General features: G+C 38.1%; 2 long non-coding RNA genes across 3 annotated transcripts; both read left to right on the top strand.

Annotated features, from left to right (window-relative positions):
- The first annotated feature begins 16,331 nt into the window (after positions 1–16,331).
- LOC114277013 (uncharacterized) lies at positions 16,332–20,180 on the top strand. 2 transcript variants are annotated; one of them, XR_014364299.1, is made up of 3 exons: positions 16,332–16,726; positions 16,794–16,951; positions 19,464–20,180. It is a non-coding gene; the product is annotated as an uncharacterized LOC114277013 (long non-coding RNA). The 2 variants fall into 2 exon arrangements; XR_014364300.1 differs by lacking the exons at positions 16,332–16,726; positions 16,794–16,951 and adding an exon at positions 16,970–18,194.
- A 2,485-nt stretch (positions 20,181–22,665) lies between these two features.
- On the top strand, positions 22,666–23,993 carry LOC145822664 (uncharacterized). The gene is made up of 2 exons (XR_014364301.1): positions 22,666–23,545; positions 23,677–23,993. It is a non-coding gene; the product is annotated as an uncharacterized LOC145822664 (long non-coding RNA).
- Positions 23,994–25,015: the final 1,022 nt, after the last annotated feature.

Here is a 25,015-nt window from a genome sequence, read left to right on the forward strand (position 1 = left end):
ATCCAAAAACAAGTTGAAAACATGAACCATTACAAAATCATGAACATGCATGCATCATTTTACCATGAATTCAACTCAAACTTCTACATTACAACATGCATGCATGAATTATGCTCTATATCATCATGTATGAGCTAAAACATGGCTTAACTCTACAAATGAAGCATGAATCATGCAAGAACTAGCTCAAACACATCAATAAAGGTTGAGTTCTCTTACCTAGAGCCTCAATTACAAGTGTAGGACCACAAAGCAACAATCAACCTTCAATTCTCTAAGTTGTTTAAGCCAAATCTCAAGAACTACACAAACCCTCACTCTCTCTTCCTCAAGGTCGGCTAGAACAAGAGATATGGCTGATGGAAATGTTTTTGGCTCAAGTATAATGAGCTCAAAGTGTAGAGGTAGTGGCCCACTCAAGGGCAAAATGGTAATTAAGTCCAACTCTGTAATTAGCTTATTTTAATCTAATTTAATCATACCTAATCAGTTTTCAGATAAATATACTATAAAATCACATAAATTATGAGGGTCATAGAACATTAATCGGTTTCGGATTCGGCCGCCGATAAGGCCTTCAATTAGCAGTTTAAACACATGAACATGAACAGATAATCATACTGTCAACAGATAAAATGCAATTTAACTAACATATACTCAATCAATTCAGTTTCCAATTTCAGTCAGTCAGTTCAGTACTTTAATCAGTTCAGTTATCAGTCATTATCAGTTCCGTTTAGCAGTAATCGGTGATTATCGGTAATCAATCAGTCCCTAATCAGTAAACAGTATGAGGGTTGTTACAGTCTCCCCTCCTTATAAAGAGTTTAGTCCTCTAAACTCGAGTTACCTTCATTCTGGAAGAAAACAGGATTCAGTGGAAACAGTTCAGGATATCGTTTGGCCATGTCATCTTCCCTTTCCCAAGTGGCATACACGCCACCGTGGTTTTGCCAGTCAACTTTCACTAACGGGATCTCTTTGTTCCTCAGTTTCTTGATTCGTCGGTTTACAATCTGTATAGGCCGTTCCTCGTAAGTGTAGTCATCACTCAACACTATCCGAGTAGGCTCAATCACATGGAAGGGATCCCGGAGGTAATCTCTTAACATAGAAATGTGGAAGACATTATGCATATGCTCCATTTCAGGAGGAAGCGCAACTTGATACGCCACCGGATTGATTTTCTCAATGATCTCATATGGTCCGACGTATCTCGGTGCTAACTTGCCTTTGACTCCAAAACGAGTCTGGCCTTTCATTGGTGTCACTTTCACAAAAACGTGATCACCCACTTCATACTCTCTGTCCCGTCTTCTGACATCTGCATAACTTTTCTGTCTACTCTGTGCAGTTTTCAGTCTTTGCTGTATCAGTTTCACTTTCTCAGTTGTTTCATACACAATCTCGGGCCCAAGCAAAGGCCCATCTCCAACTTCTACCCAGCAAATCGGAGATCTACATCTTCTGCCATACAATGCCTCGAAGGGCGCCATACCAATACTCGAATGGTAGCTGTTATTGTAGGCGAATTCAACTAATGGCAGATGACTTTCCCAGTCTCCCTGAAAATCAAGGACACACATTCTCAGTAAATCCTCTAGAGTTTGGATGGTCCTTTCTGATTGGCCATCTGTCTGAGGATGATAGGCACTACTCAGTCTCAGTTCAGTACTCAGTGCAGTTTGTAGGCTTTGCCAAAACCTCGATGTAAACTTCGAATCCCTGTCAGAAACAATAGACACAGGCACTCCATGCAGTCTAACAATTTCATCAATATAGATAACAGCCAATTTGTCCGCATTATAAATCGTCTTGACAGGTAAGAAGTGAGCAGATTTAGTCAGTCTATCAACAATAACCCAAATTGAATCCATACCTTTTCTGGAGCGAGGTAATCCCACAATAAAATCCATGGTGATATGCTCCTATTTCCACTCTGGTATGGATAAAGGCTGCAATAAGCCTGCGGGTCGTTGATGTTCAGCTTTGACTTGTTGGCAATGAAGACATTTGGACACAAAGTCAGCAATTTCTTTCTTCATTCCCGGCCACCAGAAATTCGGTTTCAGATCTTGGTACATTTTCGTATTCCCCGGATGGATAGACAATTTCGAATTGTGGCCTTCTTGCAGAACTCTTCTTTTTAGTTCAGTATCATATGGTACACACAGTCTTTCTTGAAACTTCAGTATATTATTCTCAAATTTGAATCCCGGTCTCGGTTTAGATTCTCTTTCTTCGATGATCTTCTTCAAGAAGTCATCCAGTTGCTGTTTCTCTTTAATCTCTTCAATCAGTGCCGGTTGAGCAGAAATAGTAGCTAAGGTTCCACCTTGGTCTCTCAAAACAATTTCAATTTCAGATTTTTCAAGGTCACAAAGCAACTCTTTCTGTCCTGTGAGCAAACATGCTAAATTTCCAATCGATTTCCGGCTCAATGCATCGGCAACGGTATTGGCTTTTCCCGGATGGTACAGTATCTGTAGGTCATAATCTTTAATCAGTTCTAGCCATCTCCGCTGTCTCATGTTCAGTTCTTTCTGTGTGAAGAAATACTTTAAACTCTTGTGGTCGGTGTACACTTCACATGTCACCCCGTACAGATAGTGACGCCAGATTTTCAGTGCAAATACTACTGCAGCAAGTTCCAGATCATGGGTCGGGTAGTTCTTTTCGTGTGGTCTCAGTTGTCGGGAAGCATAAGCAATAACTCTCCCATTCTGCATTAAAACACACCCCAGACCCTTATGAGAAGCATCACTAAATACAGTATAACCATCCGTACCTGAAGGTAAGGTAAGAACTGGTGCAGTCACTAATCGAGTTTTCAACTCCTGGAAGGCAGATTCCCTTTGGTCAGTCCAGTCAAATGATGTCCCCTTTTGTGTTAACTGTGTCAGTGGTAGGGCAATTTTGGAGAAATCTTTGACAAATCTTCTGTAATATCCAGCCAATCCCAAAAAGCTTCGGACTTCAGTCACATTTGTTGGTCTAGGCCAGTTCACTACAGCTTCAATTTTCTGCGGATCAACAGAAATTCCATTTTTGCTAACAACATGCCCCAAAAACATAACATGGTCAAGCCAAAATTCACATTTAGACAGTTTAGCATACAATTTCTGTTCTCTTAAGGTTTGTAGGGCAAGTCTCAGATGATGTTCATGCTGTTCTATGCTTTTGGAGTAAATCAATATGTCATCGATAAATACAACAATAAAGTCATCAAGGTACGGTTTAAAAATTCTGTTCATGAGGTCCATAAAAGCAGCAGGTGCATTCGTGACTCCAAAAGGCATAACTAAAAATTCATAATGTCCATACCTCGTTCTAAAAGCAGTTTTATCAATGTCATCTGGTTTAACTTTCAACTGATGGTATCCGGATCTGAGATCAATCTTGGAAAATACTTTAGCACCCTGTAACTGATCAAACAGGTCATCAATACGCGGTAATGGGTATTTGTTCTTTATAGTTACCTTATTCAGTTCACGGTAGTCAATGCACAGTCTCAATGAGCCATCTTTCTTCTTGACAAACAAAACAGGAGCACCCCATGGCGAAGTGCTAGGTCTGATGAACTTTTTGTCTAACAGTTCTTGCAGTTGCACTTTCAGTTCTTTCAGTTCAGTTGGAGCCATTCGGTAAGGAGCTTTAGAAACTGGTTGTGTTCCGGGAATCACATCAACGGTAAATTCAATCTCCCTGTCAGTCAAATCTCCTGGAAGATTATCTGGAAAAACATCTGGAAATTCTCTGACTATAGGAATGCAGTTTATATTAACATTAACATCAGTAGATACAGTCAATACAGAACACAGATATCCTTTACATCCCTTTCTAATCAGTTTAACAGCTTTCACAGATGAAATCAGATACGGGGGAGGTACTACTCCACTCCCATTAAACACAAATTCAGGCAACCCAGGTGGACGGAAAACAACTTGCTTGGTCACACAGTCAATAGTGGCATGATATTTTTGTAACCAATCCATCCCCAATATTACGTCAAAATGATCAATGTTCAATGGCAGTAAATCAATAAACAGATGCATATCCCCAACAATAATTTCACATGCGGGGTACATATAAGCACATGTCATGGATCCCCCTACGGGTGATGATACGGCTAGCAGATAGTTCATAGGTTCTAAGGGTCTATTCAATTTCCGTGAGAAAGCATGCGATACATAAGAATGCGTAGACCCCGAATCAATCAATACATATGCATTTTGCGTACAGATAGAGAGGATACCTGACACAACGGTCTCGGTATTCTCCACATCTCCCAGTACTAGTGCGAACACTCGGCCTTGCCTCACAGGCTCTTTCCCGGTAGCTTTAGGGTTAGGCTTTGGTGGAGCATTTGATGCTGCGCCGCTGGCTGCAGCTTTGCTATTGCCTTGAGGAGCAGAAGGGCAATCTTTAACCATGTGGCCCACCTTGCCACACCTGTAACAGGCTCCAGATAATTTGTGACAAACCCCTTTGTGCCTGTTGCCACATACAGAGCAGGGTGGAGTGAAACCACTCCCTTGGCTGGGGCTAGTTGTCAACCCCGTATTCTGTTTCTTGTTGGCTGGGTTGTGCTTGCCTTTCTTGAATTTGAAACCCTGCCTTTTACCATGCCATTCAGTTGTTGGTGTTTCAGATTGCTTCACCGCTGCAATGTTCGACTCGGCCATCAATGCCCGGTCGAGAACACCCACAAAAGTCGGTAATTTCAAAACATTTATCCGGTCAAGTATTGCCACATTAAGGCCGCCTTCAAATTTTCTGGCCTTCTTATATTCAGTATCCACCATGTGCGGTGCATAACGGGCAAGTTCAGTAAATTTCGTCTCGTATTCTGCAACGGACATTGTGCCCTGTTTCAGCTGTTCAAATTCAGTCACTTTTCTATCCCTGACACACTGAGGGAAATACTTTTCAAAGAAGGACTCCTTGAACTGAGCCCAAGTCATAACAGTATTTGTATCACGGATCAACATCCACCACCTTCTAGCTTCTTCTTGTAAGGTGAAGGTAGCTAACAGTACTTTATTCGCTTCGGAGCACGGGAACACTTCAAATAATTTTTCTGTTTCGAGCACCCAAGCTTCAGCCTTTAACGGTTCGAGGCCTCCCTGAAAGGATGGCGGTTTCATCTTGCTGAATTTATGGGTGAGAGCAATAATATCCCCATCATCCACATTCGCATTTGGTTCCGGCTGACCCGGAGGAGGAGGAGGAGGTGGGGGCTGTTGGTTCTGTTGCTCAAGTCTAGCAGTTATCAGTTCCATCATTCTTTCCATTCTTTCCATTCTTGCCTCAGTAGATGAGGACTCAGGTTCATTTGCATTGTCCATTTCACTATAAGCAGTTATGACAGTTTTAAACATAAGCAATCATTTGTTTACCAGTCTAACACATGAGCAGATATTCAGTCATAACGTAACCACACACTTTTCAAGTTCATGAAATGCCCTAATCACTTTTCTAGGACACCCTATAGCTCGTTTGGACATGTGTGTACGGTATAACTCGTGGTAAGTATCGCTCTGATACCACTCTGTCACGACCCAAACCCGGCCCTATAGGTTTAGCACCGTAACCGGCCAGTAATCCGAGATTACCGAAGGCCTGCAGAACAGTAATACAGTAAAACAGAGTACAGGGCCTGGCGGAAGCCAATACAGTAAATAAATAGTGTCCATTGAGCTGTGACATTCTGTATGCAAAAAGGCTTTTCATACATTTATACATAAACAGTACAGAACAGTATACACAATATTTACAATCATTCAGACTAGGGACTCGACCCTATATAACAGTACAGTAACACTCAGTCTATACAGAACAGTAAAACAGTACAGAAGGGGGAAATGTAAAAGACCCCTAAGCCTTAACAGATAGGCTCGGAACCTCGCAGTGAGGCACAAAGGCTGGCTTGACAAAACTGGAGTCTAACCCACGCTCCTAGCTCCGATCTGGTGGCTGAGCACCTACATATATATATAAACAGTGAGCTAAAGCCCAGTGAATAACACAATGCGTAAAGGGGTTTAGAATGAATGTCCTTACAGTAATGAAAACAGTTCAATTCAATCAGTATTTCAGTTGTTCAGTACAGCAAACAGTCATATGTGGTACATCCATTAGCATAACAGTAACAGTAGGTCTTAAAAGACCGAACAGTAATGATGGCCATCAGTCAGTAAACAGTAGTGGTTCCACGAGGGAACCGACAGAGATCTCTGTAACAGTAACAGTAAACAGTAGGTACTAAGGATGCCACAGTACAGTTCAGAAATAAAGGACATACATTCATTCAGTAATACCAGTTTAGTAAACAGTTCAGAAAACAGTACAGTTCAGTTGTTCAGAAAATAATCATTTGTGAACATATCTTTACACAATTGTTACTCACAGAGTTTGGGCTACAGTAGGCTAGAGCGTGTCTCCCCAGTCGCCAACCCTACACAGTTAACAGATTGAACACACTAAGCTACACAGTTGGGAAATCTCATAACTTAATCCCTAATTTGCCTTGGTGTGTTCTACAATGATATCCTCATCTAAATGTCTTAAACTAGGCCTAAGAATGCCTAGGATGGGATGAGGATGCAAAAATACACTTAGAAAACATTTTGCAAAGTTTGTTGAAAATAGGAGCTTCGCTCGAGCGAGACTTTCTCCGCTCGAGCGTAAGTCCAAAATCAAAGGCTTCGCTCGAGCGAGTAATCCTTCGCTCGAGCGGTCTGCAAAACAGTAAAAATACTGGATGCTGAGATTTTACGCGCGATGGTCGCTCGATGGTCGCTCGAGCGGAGCCCTGGACAAAGGTGCTCGCTCGAGCGGGGAATCCTTCGCTCGAGCGAGGAAGCCAAATCTGGAATTTCCAGATCTGCCTCCCAAGCTCAAACCAAGCATTCTACCACTCCAAACTCGACCTCTTGGGCCCAAATTCTGGAAAACATCACTAAATTCAATGTATAACAAGTTTCAAAGCTCAATTTATGAATTCAAGCCCCAAAGGTGAGTCAATTAGAACCATATTCAAACCCATTTTCAAAAATATGAAGAACATGCAAACATGCATGAATTCAAATCATTTCAAAGCTTCAATTGATGCTCTAAGGAGCCAATTGATCCAAAAACAAGTTGAAAACATGAACCATTACAAAATCATGAACATGCATGCATCATTTTACCATGAATTCAACTCAAACTTCTACATTACAACATGCATGCATGAATTATGCTCTATATCATCATGTATGAGCTAAAACATGGCTTAACTCTACAAATGAAGCATGAATCATGCAAGAACTAGCTCAAACACATCAATAAAGGTTGAGTTCTCTTACCTAGAGCCTCAATTACAAGTGTAGGACCACAAAGCAACAATCAACCTTCAATTCTCTAAGTTGTTTAAGCCAAATCTCAAGAACTACACAAACCCTCACTCTCTCTTCCTCAAGGTCGGCTAGAACAAGAGATATGGCTGATGGAAATGTTTTTGGCTCAAGTATAATGAGCTCAAAGTGTAGAGGTAGTGGCCCACTCAAGGGCAAAACGGTAATTAAGTCCAACTCTGTAATTAGCTTATTTTAATCTAATTTAATCATACCTAATCAGTTTTCAGATAAATATACCATAAAATCACATAAATTATGAGGGTCATAGAACATTAATCGGTTTCGGATTCGGCCGCCGATAAGGCCTTCAATTAGCAGTTTAAACACATGAACATGAACAGATAATCATACTGTCAACAGATAAAATGCAATTTAACTAACATATACTCAATCAATTCGGTTTCCAATTTCAGTCAGTCAGTTCAGTACTTTAATCAGTTCAATTATCAGTCAGTTATCAGTCATTATCAGTTCCGTTTAGCAGTAATCGGTGATTATCGGTAATCAATCAGTCCCTAATCAGTAAACAGTATGAGGGTTGTTACAGAAGCGGTTAAGGGCCGCCACTCGGCCGGTGAGCCTCTGAACTTCTTTGACCGTCCGAGGCGACTGCATCTCAACCAAGGCTTTGATCTTCTCAGGGTTAGCTTCGATGCCGCGTTGGCTGACCATAAAGCCCAAAAATTTGCCAGATCCTACGCCGAAGGCGCACTTCTCTGGGTTGAGCTTCATCTGGTATTTGCGCAAGGTGGCAAAGGTTTCTCGTAAATCAGTAAGGTGATCGGAGGAGTATTTGCTTTTGACTAGCATGTCGTCGACGTAGACTTCCATATTCTGGCCTATTTGGTGATGGAAAACGGTGTTAACCAGCCGCTGAGAAGTGGCCCCAGCATTCTTCAATCCGAACGGCATTACACAGTAGTGGTAGGTACCTCGGTCGGTAATAAATGATGTGTCCTCCTGGTCAGATGTGTGCATTAGGATTTGGTTGTACCCAGAGAAGGCATCCATGATGCTGAGCATTTGATGACCGGCGGTGGCGTCGACCAGCAGATCTATGCGAGGAAGGGGGTAGCTGTCTTTGGGATAAGCTCGGTTCAAGTCAGAGTAGTCGACACAGAGCCGCCATTTGCCATTGTGTTTTCGGATGAGGACCACATTGGACAACCACCTAGGATAGTCCACATTTTTGATGAATTGGGCTTCGAGGAGTTTGTTAACTTCGGCGGCTATAAGGGTGTTGCGCTCCGGATGGAAAATGCGTTGCTTCTGGCGGTGGGGTCGAAAATGGGGTTCGATGCTGAGGCGATGGGTTATGAAGGAGGGGTCGATGCCTGGCATGTCGGAATGAGTCCAGGCGAATAAATCTATATGCTCGGTTAAGAGAGCAGTAAGGTCGGCCTTGGCTTGAGCGGGTAATTGACTGCCGATCTTGGCGGTTCTGATTGGGTTGGTGGGATCGATGTTGACTTCAACAAGTTCCTCTACAGGTTCACCTCTGACCAGCTCGTCCTCGTCTCGGACGTCAAGCCCTTCGATGATCATGGCCTCTTTTAGCTTGACTTCTTTGAGCGAGGCGACATAACACTCCCTGGCTACGGTTTGTTCGCCTTTGACAGTTCCGACGCTGAGATCGGTGGAAAATTTCATGGCCAGATGATATGTGGAAGTGATGGCTTGGAAGGCGTTTAGGGCTGTGCGGCCGAGGATAATGTTGTAAGCGGAGGGGCAGTCGACCACAAGGAAGGTGAGCAGCTTAGTGGTCTGCCGCGGGTGCTCGCCGATGGTGATAGGCAGATCGATGGAGCCGATGGAGGTCACTCGGTCGCCGGTGAAGCCGACCAGAGGGGTTTGGAGAGGGGACAAGCTCTCTTCCCCAATCTTGAGTTGGCGGAAGCAATTGAGGAAGATGATGTCTGAGGAGCTGCCGTTGTCTATGAGGACTCGTCTGACTTTGTAGTTGGAGAGGATGGCGGAAATGACAAGGGGGTCATCATGTGGGTAATGGACTCCTGCACAGTCGGTATCAGTGAAGGTGATGGGTTCGATCCATTGTTTTGACTGTTTGGGAGGTCGGTCCACCGTCGCCACTGCTTTGTCTGAGCCTTGCCTGATTTTTCTGAGTTCTGCCTTCTGAGCCGAGCGGGATGGCCCCCCGCAAGCAAGGCCCCCCGAAATGACTCTGATTTCTCCGACTGGTGGAGGGGGATTGCCCGGAGGCCGAGGCTGTGGTGGGGGGCGATCGTGGCCTTCGTTTGGTGGGGCTTGATTGCGGGGCGGTGTGCGTCGGCGATTGTTCCTGGGATAGTCAATTCTTTGTCTCTGTGGGGGACGGGGGTCTGTGAATCGGCTGAGGCGGCCCTGGCGGATGAAGGTCTCAATCTGGTCTTTGAGGTTAATGCACTCGTCGGTGGTATGGCCATGGTCTTGGTGGAAGCAGCAGTATTTGGACTGATCTTTCCGGGTGGAAGGGTTTCGGGACGGTAGGGGCCATTTGAGGGGGTAGTCCCGCTGGATCTGATTGAGGACGTGCTCCATGGGGGAGTTGAGAGGGGTGTATCGCTCGAACTGACCGGGCGGTCGGGTCGGAGTCGACCGGTCAGTTCGGGGGGGGCGGTCATTATAGTGGGGTGTTTGGCTATTATACTGGGCGGTTCTGGGCTCGGAGTCTTTCCTCTTTTCTCTGGGAGTCGGATTTTTAGGAGTCGGCTCTTGCCGAGCGGCCAGGGAATCTTCAGCATTCATGTATTTCTGGCCTTTGGACAGTAGAGCTGCCATGGTGGTTGGAGGGTTTTTGGAGAGGGAGAAAAGGAAATCAGACGACCGCAGGCCGGCCATAAAGGCGGTGAGGATGACCTTGTCGTCATTCTCCGCTACTTGAAGGGCTTCGGTGTTGAAGCGGGTGACAAAGCTGCGGAGCGACTCCCCCTCGGTCTGACGAATGTTAAGGAGCTGGGTGGCTGGGCGCCTCTGACGCTGGGCTCCAATAAAATGGCTCAGAAAGGAGTCACTGAGGTGTTGAAAGGTGGAGACGGAGTCCGCCGGTAGCTGGCTAAACCACAGCCGAGCTGATCCCTTTAGTGTCACTGGAAAAGCTCGGCACATGATCTCGTCAGGGAAGGCATGGAGGACCATGAGGGTGCGGTAGGTTTCCAGATGGTCGACTGGGTCCGTCGTGCCATCGAAGGAGTTAATGGTAGGCATCTTGAACTTGGTAGGCAATGGTTTGTCGCGGATGGAGGCAACAAAAGGTGAGTTGGTGGTGGCTGAGGGCTTGTGCTGAATGTTCTGCATGACCCCTTGTAGTTGGAGTTTCATAGCTCGGATTTCAGCGTCCCAGAGGGGAGTGTTGTCGCCATGGTCGGCCAATGGAGGCTGGACACTGCTAGCTTCCCCCTCAGGGGTCAGTGCTGCGACTGGCGGGCGTGGAGGTGGAGGTGATAGGTTTTCATGTTAGGGAGGAAGGAGCTGCGAACCTTCTGGGTTAGGCGGAGGGGGCTGTGGAGCAGTATGGCCTGGGGTTGTCCCTTGGTTGGGTGGAATGTTTGGAGGTGGAACGGGGGGGTTTCTTTGGAGTAATGCATTGATCAGGGCCTGGTTTTGCTCGGCCATGCGGTTAATGCTGTTGGTGAGCTCGATGATGTACTGTGGTGGGTTGGTTGGGTGGGAGGGATCTGTTTGGTGATCGGCGGCGTTGTGGTGAGAAGCCATGGACCTAGTCGTGACCATATACCTAGACAGGCAAAAGGGAAAGGTGATGGTGAGAAGGGAGGGATCCGGCGGTAGTTAACACAACTAGCGCGCGAATAAACCAGTAAATTCCCACAGACGGCGCCAACTGATAAGGTTCTGGTTCCCGGGTGGATGGGTCGGACCGGTCTAGGCTCTTCAGACTCCGGCTCAGGGTGATGACTCCGTCAGGCGACCTGCATGCAAGCCTAGAGGGGAACGAGGTAGTCCCCCAGTGAACCCTCCGGTGTGAGAATTAGTAGAGTAGAGTATGAGAAAAACTGTGTAGAGAGGGATTGAGAGAGAGAGATAGCTTAACCTTATTCTTGTCCTCCTATCCTTGCTTATATTCTTTAGTTATCATTTTTCCTGTCTCTTGTGACGTGCTTTTCTTCGCCGAAAGCCTGTGCCGTAGCTTACCTTGTTCAGGGTGATGAAGGCTCTGTTCCGGCGGGGGGTGCTGTCGTAATAAATGCTATGATATGATGCATTAATGGTGATGTGTTGTGATAATAACTCTGCAGATCTTTGTCTGCTGATGTGGCCCGTGTCCCACCTGCCATGTGCCCAAATGCCATTGGCCCTTCATGTCTAGATGGCCTCTAGCTGTCTTGGGCTTTGCCAACCGGGTTATGCCATTGGTCCCAAGCGATGGGTTTGGGGTGGTTTACTGTAGGTCGTATGCCTTGTGGGCCTATCCATGTCAATATCAAAGGAAGCTTTTACTCAAATTTAATGAAAAAATTAATGCACCGTTGGAGATGCTCTTAGCTTGTACAGATAAAAATTATACAGATATGAAAATTTGTACAAATACAAATATTGAACAGATAAAAAATTGGACAAATAGAAAATTTGCACAGATAAAAAATTTACACAAAAAAATTTTGAACAGATAGACAAAAAATTTGAGCAGATAGTTAAAGAAAAGTCAAACCGATAAAAAAAATGTTAAGGGATAAAATCGAAAACAAAATGTCTTTTAGGATTTCTTACCAAATTATTTCAAAAAATGTAGATTTGTTATTAATAAAAAAAATAAAATTACTAGACCTAATGCTTTAAATAATTGTTAGAATAAATTTTTTACCAATTTTTTAAAAAAATTATTCAATCTAATTAAAAGTAGAAACACGTGTCGCGATTTTCAATTGATAAACAACATATGGGAGGGTATTTCAATTATTAAATCAACCAATTAATCATCTAAGATTCATTAAAAAAATATTAAATAATTTTTATTATCAAGGCGCTGGAGTTTGCAACAGAATTGGGGCTAACCAACATTCATTTGGAAGGTGATTCTCTGACTGTGGTGAAGGCTATCCGAGACGAGAGTAATTTATGTGCTACTTTTGGTCATTTTTTACAATGTGCCATTTCCTGATCCAAGCAATTCTTACATTTTCGTGTCTCGCATGTGAGGCGCAATGGCAACCTTATGGCTCATCACTTGGCCCAAATGGCAAAGGAAGCTCCGAACAAGCGGGTGTGGCTTGCTGAGGTCCCTGCCAATTTGGTGCATATTCTGTTGAGTGATGTTCCTTTTTCGTAGGGGGCCTTCCCTCTACCCTCTAAAAAAAAAAAAACCATCAATTTTACAACGGTTTAATAAAAGAAAGCATTAGGTCTAATCTAATTAGTTATCATGATTTTTTTTAAGTGTTTAATTCTAATGAGGAAGTCATGGGTTCTAATGAGAAAGTCATGAGCTTAATTTTTCCTAAAAGGGAATTGAATTAAGAGATAAACATTTAGTGTTTTGTAAGTAAGAGTGGTAAGACTAAATCGGCTCAGAATCTGGAGATTAGTCCAGATACGAAAGGATGCTGGCCTGAACACTCAGTTATCAAAAATAAATAAATGGAAAGCCTATTCCCATTAAATGTTAATCTAACCATGGACTTTCATCGATTTTAATGCTTAGTTTAAGTGTTGAAAAATTTTCAAACACTATTAGATATCAACTTAAGTTTTGAAATATATGTAAGTTTATTATATACTTGACACGCATTTCCTGTTTTATACCATTTTTTTTTAATGGTCATGATTGAGACCGCTTCCAATCACCACTCCCATCATCCCCACACATACGTGGCGGGTGGTGATTGGAAGAGAATGAAAAATAAAAAAGAAAAGAAAAAGAAAAACTGGCCAATCATGTTGAGAGGGGGTCAAAGGAAGTGGGGGGAAAAAGAGTCTTGAACATTATTGTAAAGTTATATTTAAAAAATTAAGGATAAATTATATTTACCTTCCTTTTTAATAATTACAGAGACCTCTTCTAGTTTCAATAATTATATTAACCTCCCTTCACTACAAGAAAAGTGGGTTTATGAGACGGAACTATTTGCAACGGCACACTTGCCGTCTCAAAAAGTCACTTTTTGCAACGGCAACCGTCGCAAATGCTCGCATTTTTTGAGACGGCAAATTGTGCCGTCGCAAATGTTCTGCTTTTTTGAGACGGCAAATGGTGCCGTCGCAAATACTCTGCTTTTTTTAGACGGCATTTTCTGCCGTCGCAAAAAGTGACTTTCGTGTTTTTTTTTTTTTTAGTGAATATTTTTTAAATTTTAAATATTTTTTTTAGATGCACCTTACTTAGATGTATCTAAAAAAAATTATGAAAAATATCTTTAAAATTAATAAATATATAAAAATACAAAAAAAAATTATTGAATTATTGTATTTTTGGTATTTAGTGAATTTTTAAAAGATTATTTTACAATTTTTTTAATTTTTAGGTGTATTTATGTTAGGTGTGTCTAAAAATTAAAAAAAAATACTTAAAATATTAAAAAAATTCAGTAAAAACAATATAACACGGAAAACAAGAAAATATAATTTTCTCAAAAGAGTTTTTGGAAAACTCTCTAACCTAGCATAGTGATTGTGGTTTTGAGACAACTTCATATATATACAGTCACAAAATGGTTTGATTAAATTCTAGTACTTTTTTCTGTCGCAAAAAAAATTAAAAAAAAACAATGTCGTCTTACTCTTTTGATATAACATTTCTCTTTTCATTCATTTTTTCATCTTCCTGTCTCTTTGTCTCTATCTCTCTCTCTTCTCTTTATCTCTTTCACTCATCACTCTTATTTCTCTGTCTGTCTATTTCTCTCTCTCATTTCTCTCTATGTCTCTCGCCTATCTCTCTTCTCTGTATCTCTCACATCTGTTTTCTCTCTCTGTCTCTCTCGCTCATCTCTCTTATCTCAATCTCTCTCATTTCTTTTCTCTCTCTCTTTCATCTTTCTATCTCTTTCTATCTCTCTCGTTCATTTCTCTTCTCTCTTTGTCTCTCTCTTTTTCTGTGTCTCTCTCTCGCTCATCTCTTTTCATTCTATTTCTCTCTCTTTTTGTCTATCTCTCGCTCATCTCTTGTTTCTCTCTCTTTTTCTATCTCTCCCTCTATCTCTCTCTCTCTTTCTCTCTCTATCTCTTTTTTGTCTATCTCTCTCTCTCACTCATCACTCTTCTCTCTCTCTCTCTCTCTCTCTCTATCTACTTGTCTATTTGTCTATTTGTCTATTTCTCCCTCACTATGTTCGCCTTGCTCACTCTTTTACTCCTATCTTCTCTATTTATCGAGCTCATTCTCGATTTATCAATCCACTATAAACGACGTCGCCTTATTCTTTTGAACATTTCTCTTTTCACCTATTTTTTCATCTTCCTATCTCTTTGTCTTTGTCTCTGTCTCTCTTCTCTTTCCCTCTCTTACTCATCACTCTTCTCTGTCTGTCTGTCTCTCCCCTTCTCTATGTGTCTCTGTCTCTCTTCTCTGTCTCTGTCTCTCTCTCTCTCTCTCTCACACTCATCACTCTTCTCTATATGTCCGTCTCTCTCTTTCTCTCTGGGTCTCTGTCACTCTTCTCTTTCTCTCTCTCACTCATCACTCTTCTATGTCTATCTGTCTCTCTCTTTTTCTCTATGTCTCTCGTTCATCTCTTTTCTCTCTATCTCTTTTCTCTCTCTCTCTCTCTCTCTCTCTCTCTCTCTCTCTCTGTGTCTCTCACTCGTCTCTTTCTCTCACCACTCATCTCCTATACCACCTTCACTACTACTGCAAACGCCATTTTACTACCACCACTACTACCACGGTCGCCATTTCACCTCTACGACTACCATTATTACTACCATCACCACTACTCCACTACCACCACTACCGCTATTGCCATTACTACTACTACCATTACCTCTCTTTCACCACCGCCACTCCATCTACTCTACCACTGCCACAACTTCACCACTAATCTCCTTCGCCATCACCACCACCACTATCGTCTCTTATCCACCACCTTCACCACTACTGCTGCTTCTTCTCCTCTACCACAAAATATTACCTCTTTTCTCTCTCTCACTTATCACTCTTCTTTGTCTCTCAGTCTCTGTCTCTTTCTCTTTCTCTTTCTCTCTTTGTCTCTCGCTCATCTCTCTTCTCTCTATCTCTCTCATCTCTCTATCTCTCTTCTCTTTCGCTCATTTATCTTCTCTCTATCTCTCTCTCTATCTCTCTCGCATATCTTTCTTCTCTCTTCGTCTCTCTTTTTCTATGTCTTTCTCTCGATCATCTCTTTTCGCTCTATTTCTCTCTCTCTCTTTGTCTATCTCTCGCTCATATCTTGTTTCTCTCTATTTTTCTATATGTCTCTCTCTCTATCTCTTTCTCTCTCTGTCTCCCTGTCTCTCTCTCTCTATATATATATTTCTTTCTCTCTTTGTCTCTCTCTCACTTATCACTCTTCTCTCTCTCTTTCTCTCTCTATGTCTGTTTGACTGTCTCTCGCTCTTCTCTCTCTCTTTCTCTCTATGTGTCTGTCTGTCTATTTGTCTCTCTCCCATATTGTGTTCACCTTGCTCACTCTCTACCACCACTATTCTATCTCCTCTACCACTACCACAACTTCAGCACTTATCTCTTTCACCATCACTTAACAAAAAAAAAAATGGGTTGCAAAAAAATATTTTTCATTGGCCACAAAAAATTAACTTTATTTTAATGGAAAATATTATCCTTACTTCTACCAAATAAAAAAATAATAATAATTTTGTATTCATTAAAATAAATATGAAACAAATAAATTTTCAACCTTACTAAATGAAAAAATAAAAATAAAAATTCATTAACTATAAAAAAATTATTTTAATAAAAAATAATTTTTTTTAGCAAAGACATCCTCCGTTGCGAAAAAAAAGAGTCCTTTTATTATTTAAATATTCATTTGTAACGAAAATCAGAAAAAAAAAAATCAAAAAAATTTCCATTCTCCCCCTTTCCTTTTCCATTTCCGCTTGGGTTCCCCCCACCCTATACCCAAAATCCCCAATCTCAAAAATCCCTAATCTCTTCCCCCCACCCCCCCTTTTTCCATTCCCGCTCGAGTTTCCCCCCATCCCAAACCCAAACCCAAAATCCCTAATCTCTTGAACCAAAATCCCCGATCACAAAATCCCTAATCTCTTCTTACGTCTCTCTCTCTCTCCGTCTCAATTTGTTTCAGATGATGAAGACATTCACGACGGCCTTCAAGATGAGCCATGGGAAGAACGAACTCTCCACCTCCTTTACAACTCCAAGATCGATCAAGGTCTCTCTCTCTCTCTCTCTCAATTCTTATTGATTCATTACTGTGATGTGTTCTTTGATTATCACAGATTTTTCAATTGCTAAAGTTCAAAAAAGTGGACGAAAGAAGCACAAAGTGCGCTGGATGTCGAAGAGAGCTATGGCAATTCCTCAAGTCATCATCAAACTTCAAGACCAAGCCCTAAGAGAATGTACTCTCCGATGTCTCAGTACTTTCCTTCTCGAGGTCCATTCTAATCTCAAAACCTTCATGTGTAATTTTCCTCAAGTTTGTATTTCTTTGCTAAATTTCAGTGGATTGGGTTTCATTTCATAGATGTTAGTGTCTTTTCTGTGTGATATACCATCAACTATTTAAACTTAAAAGATCAGGTTTTACTCTTATTATGGTTTGCTCAATTGGGTGCTTGCTGTTAGCATTAATTTGTTTATTTAAACTTAATTCTAATTTTTATTTCCATGTTTGTTGACTATCACCTGAATGGGGTTCAGAAATTTTCTTTTTCTTTCTTTTTTTTTTTTGGTTGTCGACAGAAAAGAGAAGATCCAGAAAATTACCACAGGACAGGGTTCTTGTTATATAATTCTTGCAGCACTATAGCTGTCTTGCTACAGGTTTGAAATATATTGGTGTTGTTTTCTGGGTTAGGGTTAAATTGTCATTTTCAAGTGATAATTTTGAAGATTGAAAGTAGAGAGAAGAGAACCACAATAACCTGTATTTGGAGAGGGTGTAGATAAAATGCAGGCCCATGTGTTTCCTAGGTGGGGAAGGTAGGCATCATTGTCACTTAGATCTCCTTGGCCACAAATTTGATGAGTGTACACCAGCATTTGATGGCCCACCCCACCGCACCCATTAGAGGATGTAGAAATCTGCCTATTAGTCTGGTCTATTATATGTGATTTGTCTTTTCAAGCCTATTGGATCATATAATTAGTTTCTCCAACTTTTATTTTTTATATTTTACACAAAGTAATTACTTGTCTTCTGTCCTCAAAAAAAAAATTACGTGTCTTCTTGTTATAGGGCAGTTTGAGAGAATAAATCTCAACCAATTGGCAGTACAGGTTGGTAGATTGTAAATTTTAACACAATTTATAAACATATTTAAGTTCTCAAATATTAAATGTAATTATGAAACTACAAAATCAAAACTAAAAACAAAAAAAAAATGTTTGATAATATACATGTGCCCAAGAAACATGTAAATTAATAGATGATTTTGAGATGGCGAGAGTGGAGGAGGGAGCAATGCCCCACCTTCAAACTCTAGTTATCACAAATAGTGAATTGGTAGAGGAGGTCCCCTCCGGTATCAAACATCTAACCAACCTTCAAATGTTTAGACTTTTTGATATGTCTAAGAAATTGATTATGAAGTTAGACTGAGAAGAACAAGGCGGGGATTACTGGAAAGAATCACACATCCCTCAAGTTGTAATTGAGAACTCAAACAAGGTCAAAGGTAAGTAAAGTTTCTACAAAAAGAAAGTGAAAAGAAAAGTGCTCTCACTTAATTGGATCAGTATCACAATTAGTACCATATCTTTTTCTTTTTCTTAGTTTTTTCATAATCAATCATTTGCCTTCGTTTTGGTCTGGATGATGATTGATATAATTTTTGTATTCCAAATAATTGATAATAGTTGATTTGGTGTGTTTCATATCACAATTCATGCCTGCATTGTACTTTCATTCTTACTTGTTTATGTACTTATCATTATAATTGTTGCTATTATTTGTTAAAAATTTAATGTCGCCACGGTTTTAACTAAAATTGGGACAGTATGGATCCTAATTTAAAATTGGACAAGTTAAGAGTGCTCTTATCAATCCTAGGAGTTCAATAGCATTATATTGCATGTATTAGACTCGACTTTAAGAGCACTATTAAAAGGGTTTTAGAACTTTTCAATATTTCTAAGGTTGTAAGAACTATTATGTGTGAAAATACGTACTTCTTCAAATTGTAAACCAATAACATTAAACTGAAAAAATAAAAAAACATACCATTAAATAGTTGAATTCATGATTTCCAATCCATTAGCAAATATATTGAATATGTTAGGACTGTCTTAATGATGTTTTTTCAAATGTCTTCACTGTTCCTTTCTTGGAAAGTTCCACGAAAAAGAAATTAAAAGAAAATGATAATCATCGTTGTTTTCTCTTTTCTTAGTACATGTGTTTTAGCCTAACTGGACTTGTGATGGTTGGAGTCCTAGTTGAATTAGAATTGAGCTAGTGGTCTCACCCAGTAGACTAGGTGTAGTATCTCGTATTATTTGTAAATATCCAAGTGGAGAAGGATTTAAAACTCATCAATGTCCATGAAGAGAAAGAATTTCATATTTATTAATCTATTGAGTAATCTACTGTTGTTTATTGGATATAATTATTATGCAAATTTCTTACACCTTATTCTCCAAAGCTTTCCCCATTCAAAATTCTCACCCCCAATAAACTGGTGATTTTCTTGTGTTGGCTATTTTGACAATGTTGTGATTAAATTTGTCTGGTATTTTGCAACTCACAACATTCCTATCTAGTTTGTCTTTTTTTTTTTTTTTTGGGTGTGAAGATAGATGCTATATATTAATATTTCCGTGACTTTGAGCGTATGTGTAATTGATATACTGTTTTTTTGATTTCTTGAATGGAACAAGGTTAATTGATGCATTTTTTTATTTTTTTTATTTTTTTTGATGAGGAGGAACAATTGATTTTACTGCAGGGAGTAGCTGGGAGAGCTGGTAAATGTTCTTACAGAAGCTGAGTAATTTTTCCCTTCCTACTACCCTTGTAAACTTTGTTACTCATTTGAAGGGAAAAAAAAAGAAAAGAAAAGATAAGTGTGCTTTTTCTTTTCTACTTATTTTTTATTTATAGGATTATAGAGGGAGGGAGGTAGCAGGATGGTTCTTTAAAGTGTCTCTGGTGTTTGATGTATAATTTCCCGAAGCTTGATGATACATAATCTTAAATCTGAAGCTGAACACAAGTCGATTATGTTGGGCCACCAGCGAACATGTTTATTGGATGATCGCAAAGTTAAACTTGTTCGGAACTTTTGACTCATTTTACTTTTGTGTATATTTTGTGATGAGGCCTCTCAGAAAGCATTGAGGTAGAAGATCAACAGAGAGCTATTAATTTGGATGAATTGTAGCAACTTCATATTCTTCTGCTTGTAACTTAGATAAATTTTGGAGGAAAACTGAGAGTTGAATTTTTTGTAACCAATTTTCATAGTACAGATTTGTACCGTGGTGATGAAACATTCGACCCTCCTTCAAGCTTGCATGTGAATTGAATATGTGAGATTGTGTTTATTTTTTTCATTTCTTTTATATTTTTAAATTTTTTCGGAGGATAATTATGGAACATTATGTAGTGGGATAATTTTGTTGATGTGTAATTATGAATGGAAAAATATTTTATTATGAAGAAATTGTTATTTTTATATAAGAATTTTTATATTGTTATGTAATTATTATGGAGAAATTTTAATATTTTTAATAATTTTATCGGAGGATTTTTTTTCTTTTTTGTGACGGCACTACACTGTCGCAAAAAAGAGAAAATTTTATTATTTTTATTGATTTTGTTATAGGTTTTACTTTTTGCGACGACACTAAACTGTCGCAAAAAATAGAAATTTTATTATTTTTTTAATACTTTTTGCGATGGCTTTATACTGTCGCAAAAAATAAAATTTTTCATATTTTTAATACTTTTTGTGACGGCACCACACCGTCGCAAAAACAGTGTTTTTGTCGTTGCAAAAAAAGACTATTAGCGACGGTATTTTTTGCCGTCTCAAATAACATTTTTAGCGACGGTAAAATAGTGTCGTTGCAAAAAATTCAAGAAATTTCAAACATTATTAGCGACTGCACAGTGCTGTCGCAATAGGCAAAAAATGCCGTCGCAAAACATTAGCGACGGTACTGTGTCGTCGCAAAAACTCTTTTGCAACCCCTGCATTTGCGACCCCCTTTTGCCGTCGCAAAAAGTCATTTTGCCGTCGCAAAAATTTTTTTGCGACGGCATTAGGAGTATTAGCGACGGTATTTTACCGTCGCAAAAAGTTAATTTTTTTGTAGTGCTTACTTTTGAAGGTATTATCAAGATTCCTTCATTTGTTAAGTTTGTATAAATAGCGTTAGTTGAGTGTGAAAGTGACTGTATTACCTTGATTTGCACGTGAAAAGATGAAAAGACTTAAAAATTAACTCATTCATTATCAACATAGGTAAGTTACCTTACCTCCCTTAAGGTTTTGCATATATAGTATCAAAGACTAACACATATTTTAACATTATTTAATAAAATTCTTAAACTTCATGCAATATTAAATAAAACTCTTTAATTATTAAGACATTTAATGGGGAAAAAATTGATTTTTATTGATAAAATACTTAAAAATAAACAATCTTTCTAAAATTAATGTCAAATAACATTCTAATAATTTAATATGAGACTTATCTCACACTACATAAATAACATAAAATTTATCATTTTAAGTAATGTATTTATTAGTTGAATTTTTCTTTTAAAAAGTTGAAATAAATGGATTTTTTTCCCTGGTAATTTGCATTACTTATTTATTCATATGTAAAAAAAATTATTATTTTATCTTTTTTCAATCATATCTTATTTTCAATTTTTAATTTTTATCATTGAATCATTAAACTTCTATTTGATGCATATTAAAAATAAAAATAAAAAGGTTAATATTTCTTATATGATTAAAAAAAAAAAAAAGGAATATAGAAGTATAAAAATTTTACATCTACTGAGGTTTCTAACAATTAAACCAAACTCATTCATTATTAACATTAATCTTAACCTTAAATGCACTAAATTTAATTTGTCATATTAAATATATATGAAATTATTATTTATTTTTCATAAATTTTTTAAAATATAAATGTACTTTCTTGAGTCTATTTTTTTTTTCCATAACAAGTTGTTGAACTTTTATAAACAAAAAATAAAATAAAAATTCAACCATTAATGAAGGTGAGAAATTAATTTTAAGATTTACTTAATAAGAATAGTTTAAATGAGATAAATATGGAGAAATAGCTTTCAACTATCATATATAAGAAATTAATTGAGTATTTTATTATTTTCAAATAATTTCTACATTCAAGTAAAGATTAATTTTAATTTTAGATGTAAGAAAATGATAAATTTTTTTGAATTGTTTATTATTTTCAAATGATTTCTTGATCTTTCATTTCCTATCAACTAATTTTAATTTATTGCGAAGCAATTAGATTTTTTTTTTTACTACTATATTTATTTTTAAATTTTTTTAACCATGTAAGAAATATTAACCTGCATTTCATAAATATGCATTGATTAGAAGTTTAATGACTCAAAGATAAAAATTAAAATTTGATAATAATATATGATTGAGAAAAGATAGTTTAGAGAGATTGCTTATTTTTAAGTATTTTATCATTGAAAATTAAGTTTTTTTTCATTAAATGATTTAATATTGTCTTAACAATTTAAGAGTATTATTTACTATTGCATGAAATTTAAGAATTTTATTAAATAATACTAAAATATATATAGGTATTTAATAATATATATGTGAAATCTCTGGAGAGGTGAGTGAAATCTCTCATTTGAATAGATAAAGTAACTAATGGGTAATTTCGTCATTTTTTTATTATAACCTATGACATTAACATGACATTAGTATAATATCAGCAAATTCTATTAAATAGAATAATAATAGAAGAATCTTGATAATAGTTTTAAAAGTAAAGAAAGTTAATATAATTATTGAGACTATAAGAAAAAATTCTTGTAATTTTCAAAAATCTAATTGGAGGTAAGTGTAATTTACCCAAACATCAAGGGAGCTTCTATTTACACACACAATACACTTTCTACACATCTCCCCTCACTACACTTCCTACACACCTCCTTCATTAAGTGTGTGTGGAGAGGGGGTTTAGTGTGGGTAAATAGAAGCTCCCAAACATCAATTGGTGTAATTAGTTGTTGCCTTTGTTTGGCTATTTATGTAAAGTATTAATTTATTATTATTTTTTGGTTAGATTAGATTGTAAAGTGACATTCAAACGTAGGATGACGAAGCTATATGTCAACAAGTCACACCCAACATTAAGCAAATTTGATAGAATGGCTGTTGCGTCTAACTTGCACACAAGAATCCGGATCCTCCGTCATATTTTCCTACGGTACGGCTCATTGCAGTCGCCCTCCAAAACTGGAGGATTTTTTTTTTTTTTTCTTTCTTTTCTTCTTCTGCTTTCTTTCTTTGTTTCTTTCTTTCTTTCTTTCTTTCTCTTTCTCTTTCTCTTTCTGTTGATGGGTTTCGATTGTTGAGGCCGGTGGCGCCGAGGAGGAGGAGCACGGAGGCGGTGGAGATTTCGGCGGAGGCAATTTGGAGGATAGTGAGGTGAGGGATTCGGAGGCCGATGGAGATGTTGAGGTGAGGGGATTCGGAGATGGCGAGGCGGCGATGGATTTCATGGGTTGGACGGGCATGGGAGTGCCGAAGAGGAGGCCGGTGGAGATGTTGTAGAGGGAGGTGAAGATGAGAGTAGTGAGGTCGCCGATGGAGCCCCCGAGTTCGGACCAGATCGTGGTTTTTAGGTGGAGGTTGGTGGCGCATGGGAGAGTGGTTTAGGTCGAGGCGGTGGCACCACCGTGGAAGGCCAAGGGGGTGGTTTGGGTCGATGATTGTTGATGATTTGATTTTTCAAGTTGATGATTTGATTTTTCAAGCTGTTGGAATCCACTTATTTCATTTGATTTTTCAAGAAAATGGTTTGATTTCATTTGATTTTTCATTTGAATCCACTGTTGATTTTTCAGCTTGATTTTTCAAGCTGTTGGAATTCAATATTACAGTTAACTCCCACAAAGCTTGAATTTGCATTATTTTGTTAAGAGTGCAGATTTTCTATAAATGCGACCGTGATTGCAATGGGGGTGGCAAAGAACCTGCGTAGAGTAGGCAATCAAATGAAAGAAAGAAAGAAAGAAGAAGAATAAAATAAATAAAAAAAGAGGGAAAAAAAAAAATCCTCCAAAACGACGTCGTTTTGGAGGGCAACAGCCGCAGAAAAATGCGATGAAGGATCCAGATTCTTGTAATTATTAAAAATCTAATGGGAGGTAAGCGTAATTTACTCAAATATTAATTGGTGTAATTAGTTGTTGCCTTTGTTTGGCTATTTATGTAAAGTATTAATTTATTATTATTTTTTGGTTAGATTAGATTGTAAAGTGACATTCAAACGTAGGATGACAAAGCAATATGTCAACAAGTCACACCCAACATTAAGCAAATTTGACAGAATGGTTGTTGCATCTAACTTGCACACAAGGCCCGCTCTGACATTCATAGTTTGTGATGAAAAGATTATATATTTAAATTTTAATCATATATATAGTTATTAAAATTTATTTAAATATATAAAAAAAATTACAAAAAAAAAAAACTAGAATAATTCAAACTAAAATATTAAATAAAAAGTGAACAAATTGTAAACATCACCTATGTCATATTTTTAACTGCAAAATTACTAATCAAACTTATATAATTCAACTCATTAACTAATTATTTTTAATTGCTTAAATTGTAATACATTCAATTTTTTTTATGATATAGTTTATCACAGTAAAATTCAATCAATTTTAAATTTAAAAATTTTCTTTTTCTAGAAACAAATATAACTGGTATAATTAATTGTATTTTATACACAATTCATAAATTTGAGAAACAAGTATCAATTAACTTAAAATAATTCACTACATCAATCAACGTTTTGATTTTTGTGAATAAAAATAATTATTCATTTATTTTAAATAATTCACCACAACAACCAACTATAGTTTTGGATTTTCATCAAATTTTATTGGGATTTTTCCAATTCATGTAGACTTTTTTTTATGAATTAGTATAATAGCTATAAAAAATGGGGCCTTTTTTTTACTCAAATTTCAAGGCCTAAAGAGACGGCTATGTCAAACGCATTTCACAAAATTCATTGCCTTTGTAGCTATATATCAATTGAAAAAATAAATAATTCTTTATGATGTATCGGAAAAAAAAATAATAAATAAATAAATGATTGAGGCTTACAAGATTCACAATTATACATATAATGACATGATAAGTTATAATTAATTTTTAATTTATTATAAATTTATTTATCATGCCGTTATGGATGACTAGTTGATAACATTACAAAATCACAAGCAGCATTTGATTGTCTTTTCAAATCATAATTT

The sequence above is a fragment of the Camellia sinensis genome, chromosome 3 (genome assembly GCF_055761805.1).
Source record: "Camellia sinensis isolate YWXY chromosome 3, ASM5576180v1, whole genome shotgun sequence".
Classification (NCBI taxonomy): domain Eukaryota; kingdom Viridiplantae; phylum Streptophyta; class Magnoliopsida; order Ericales; family Theaceae; genus Camellia; species Camellia sinensis.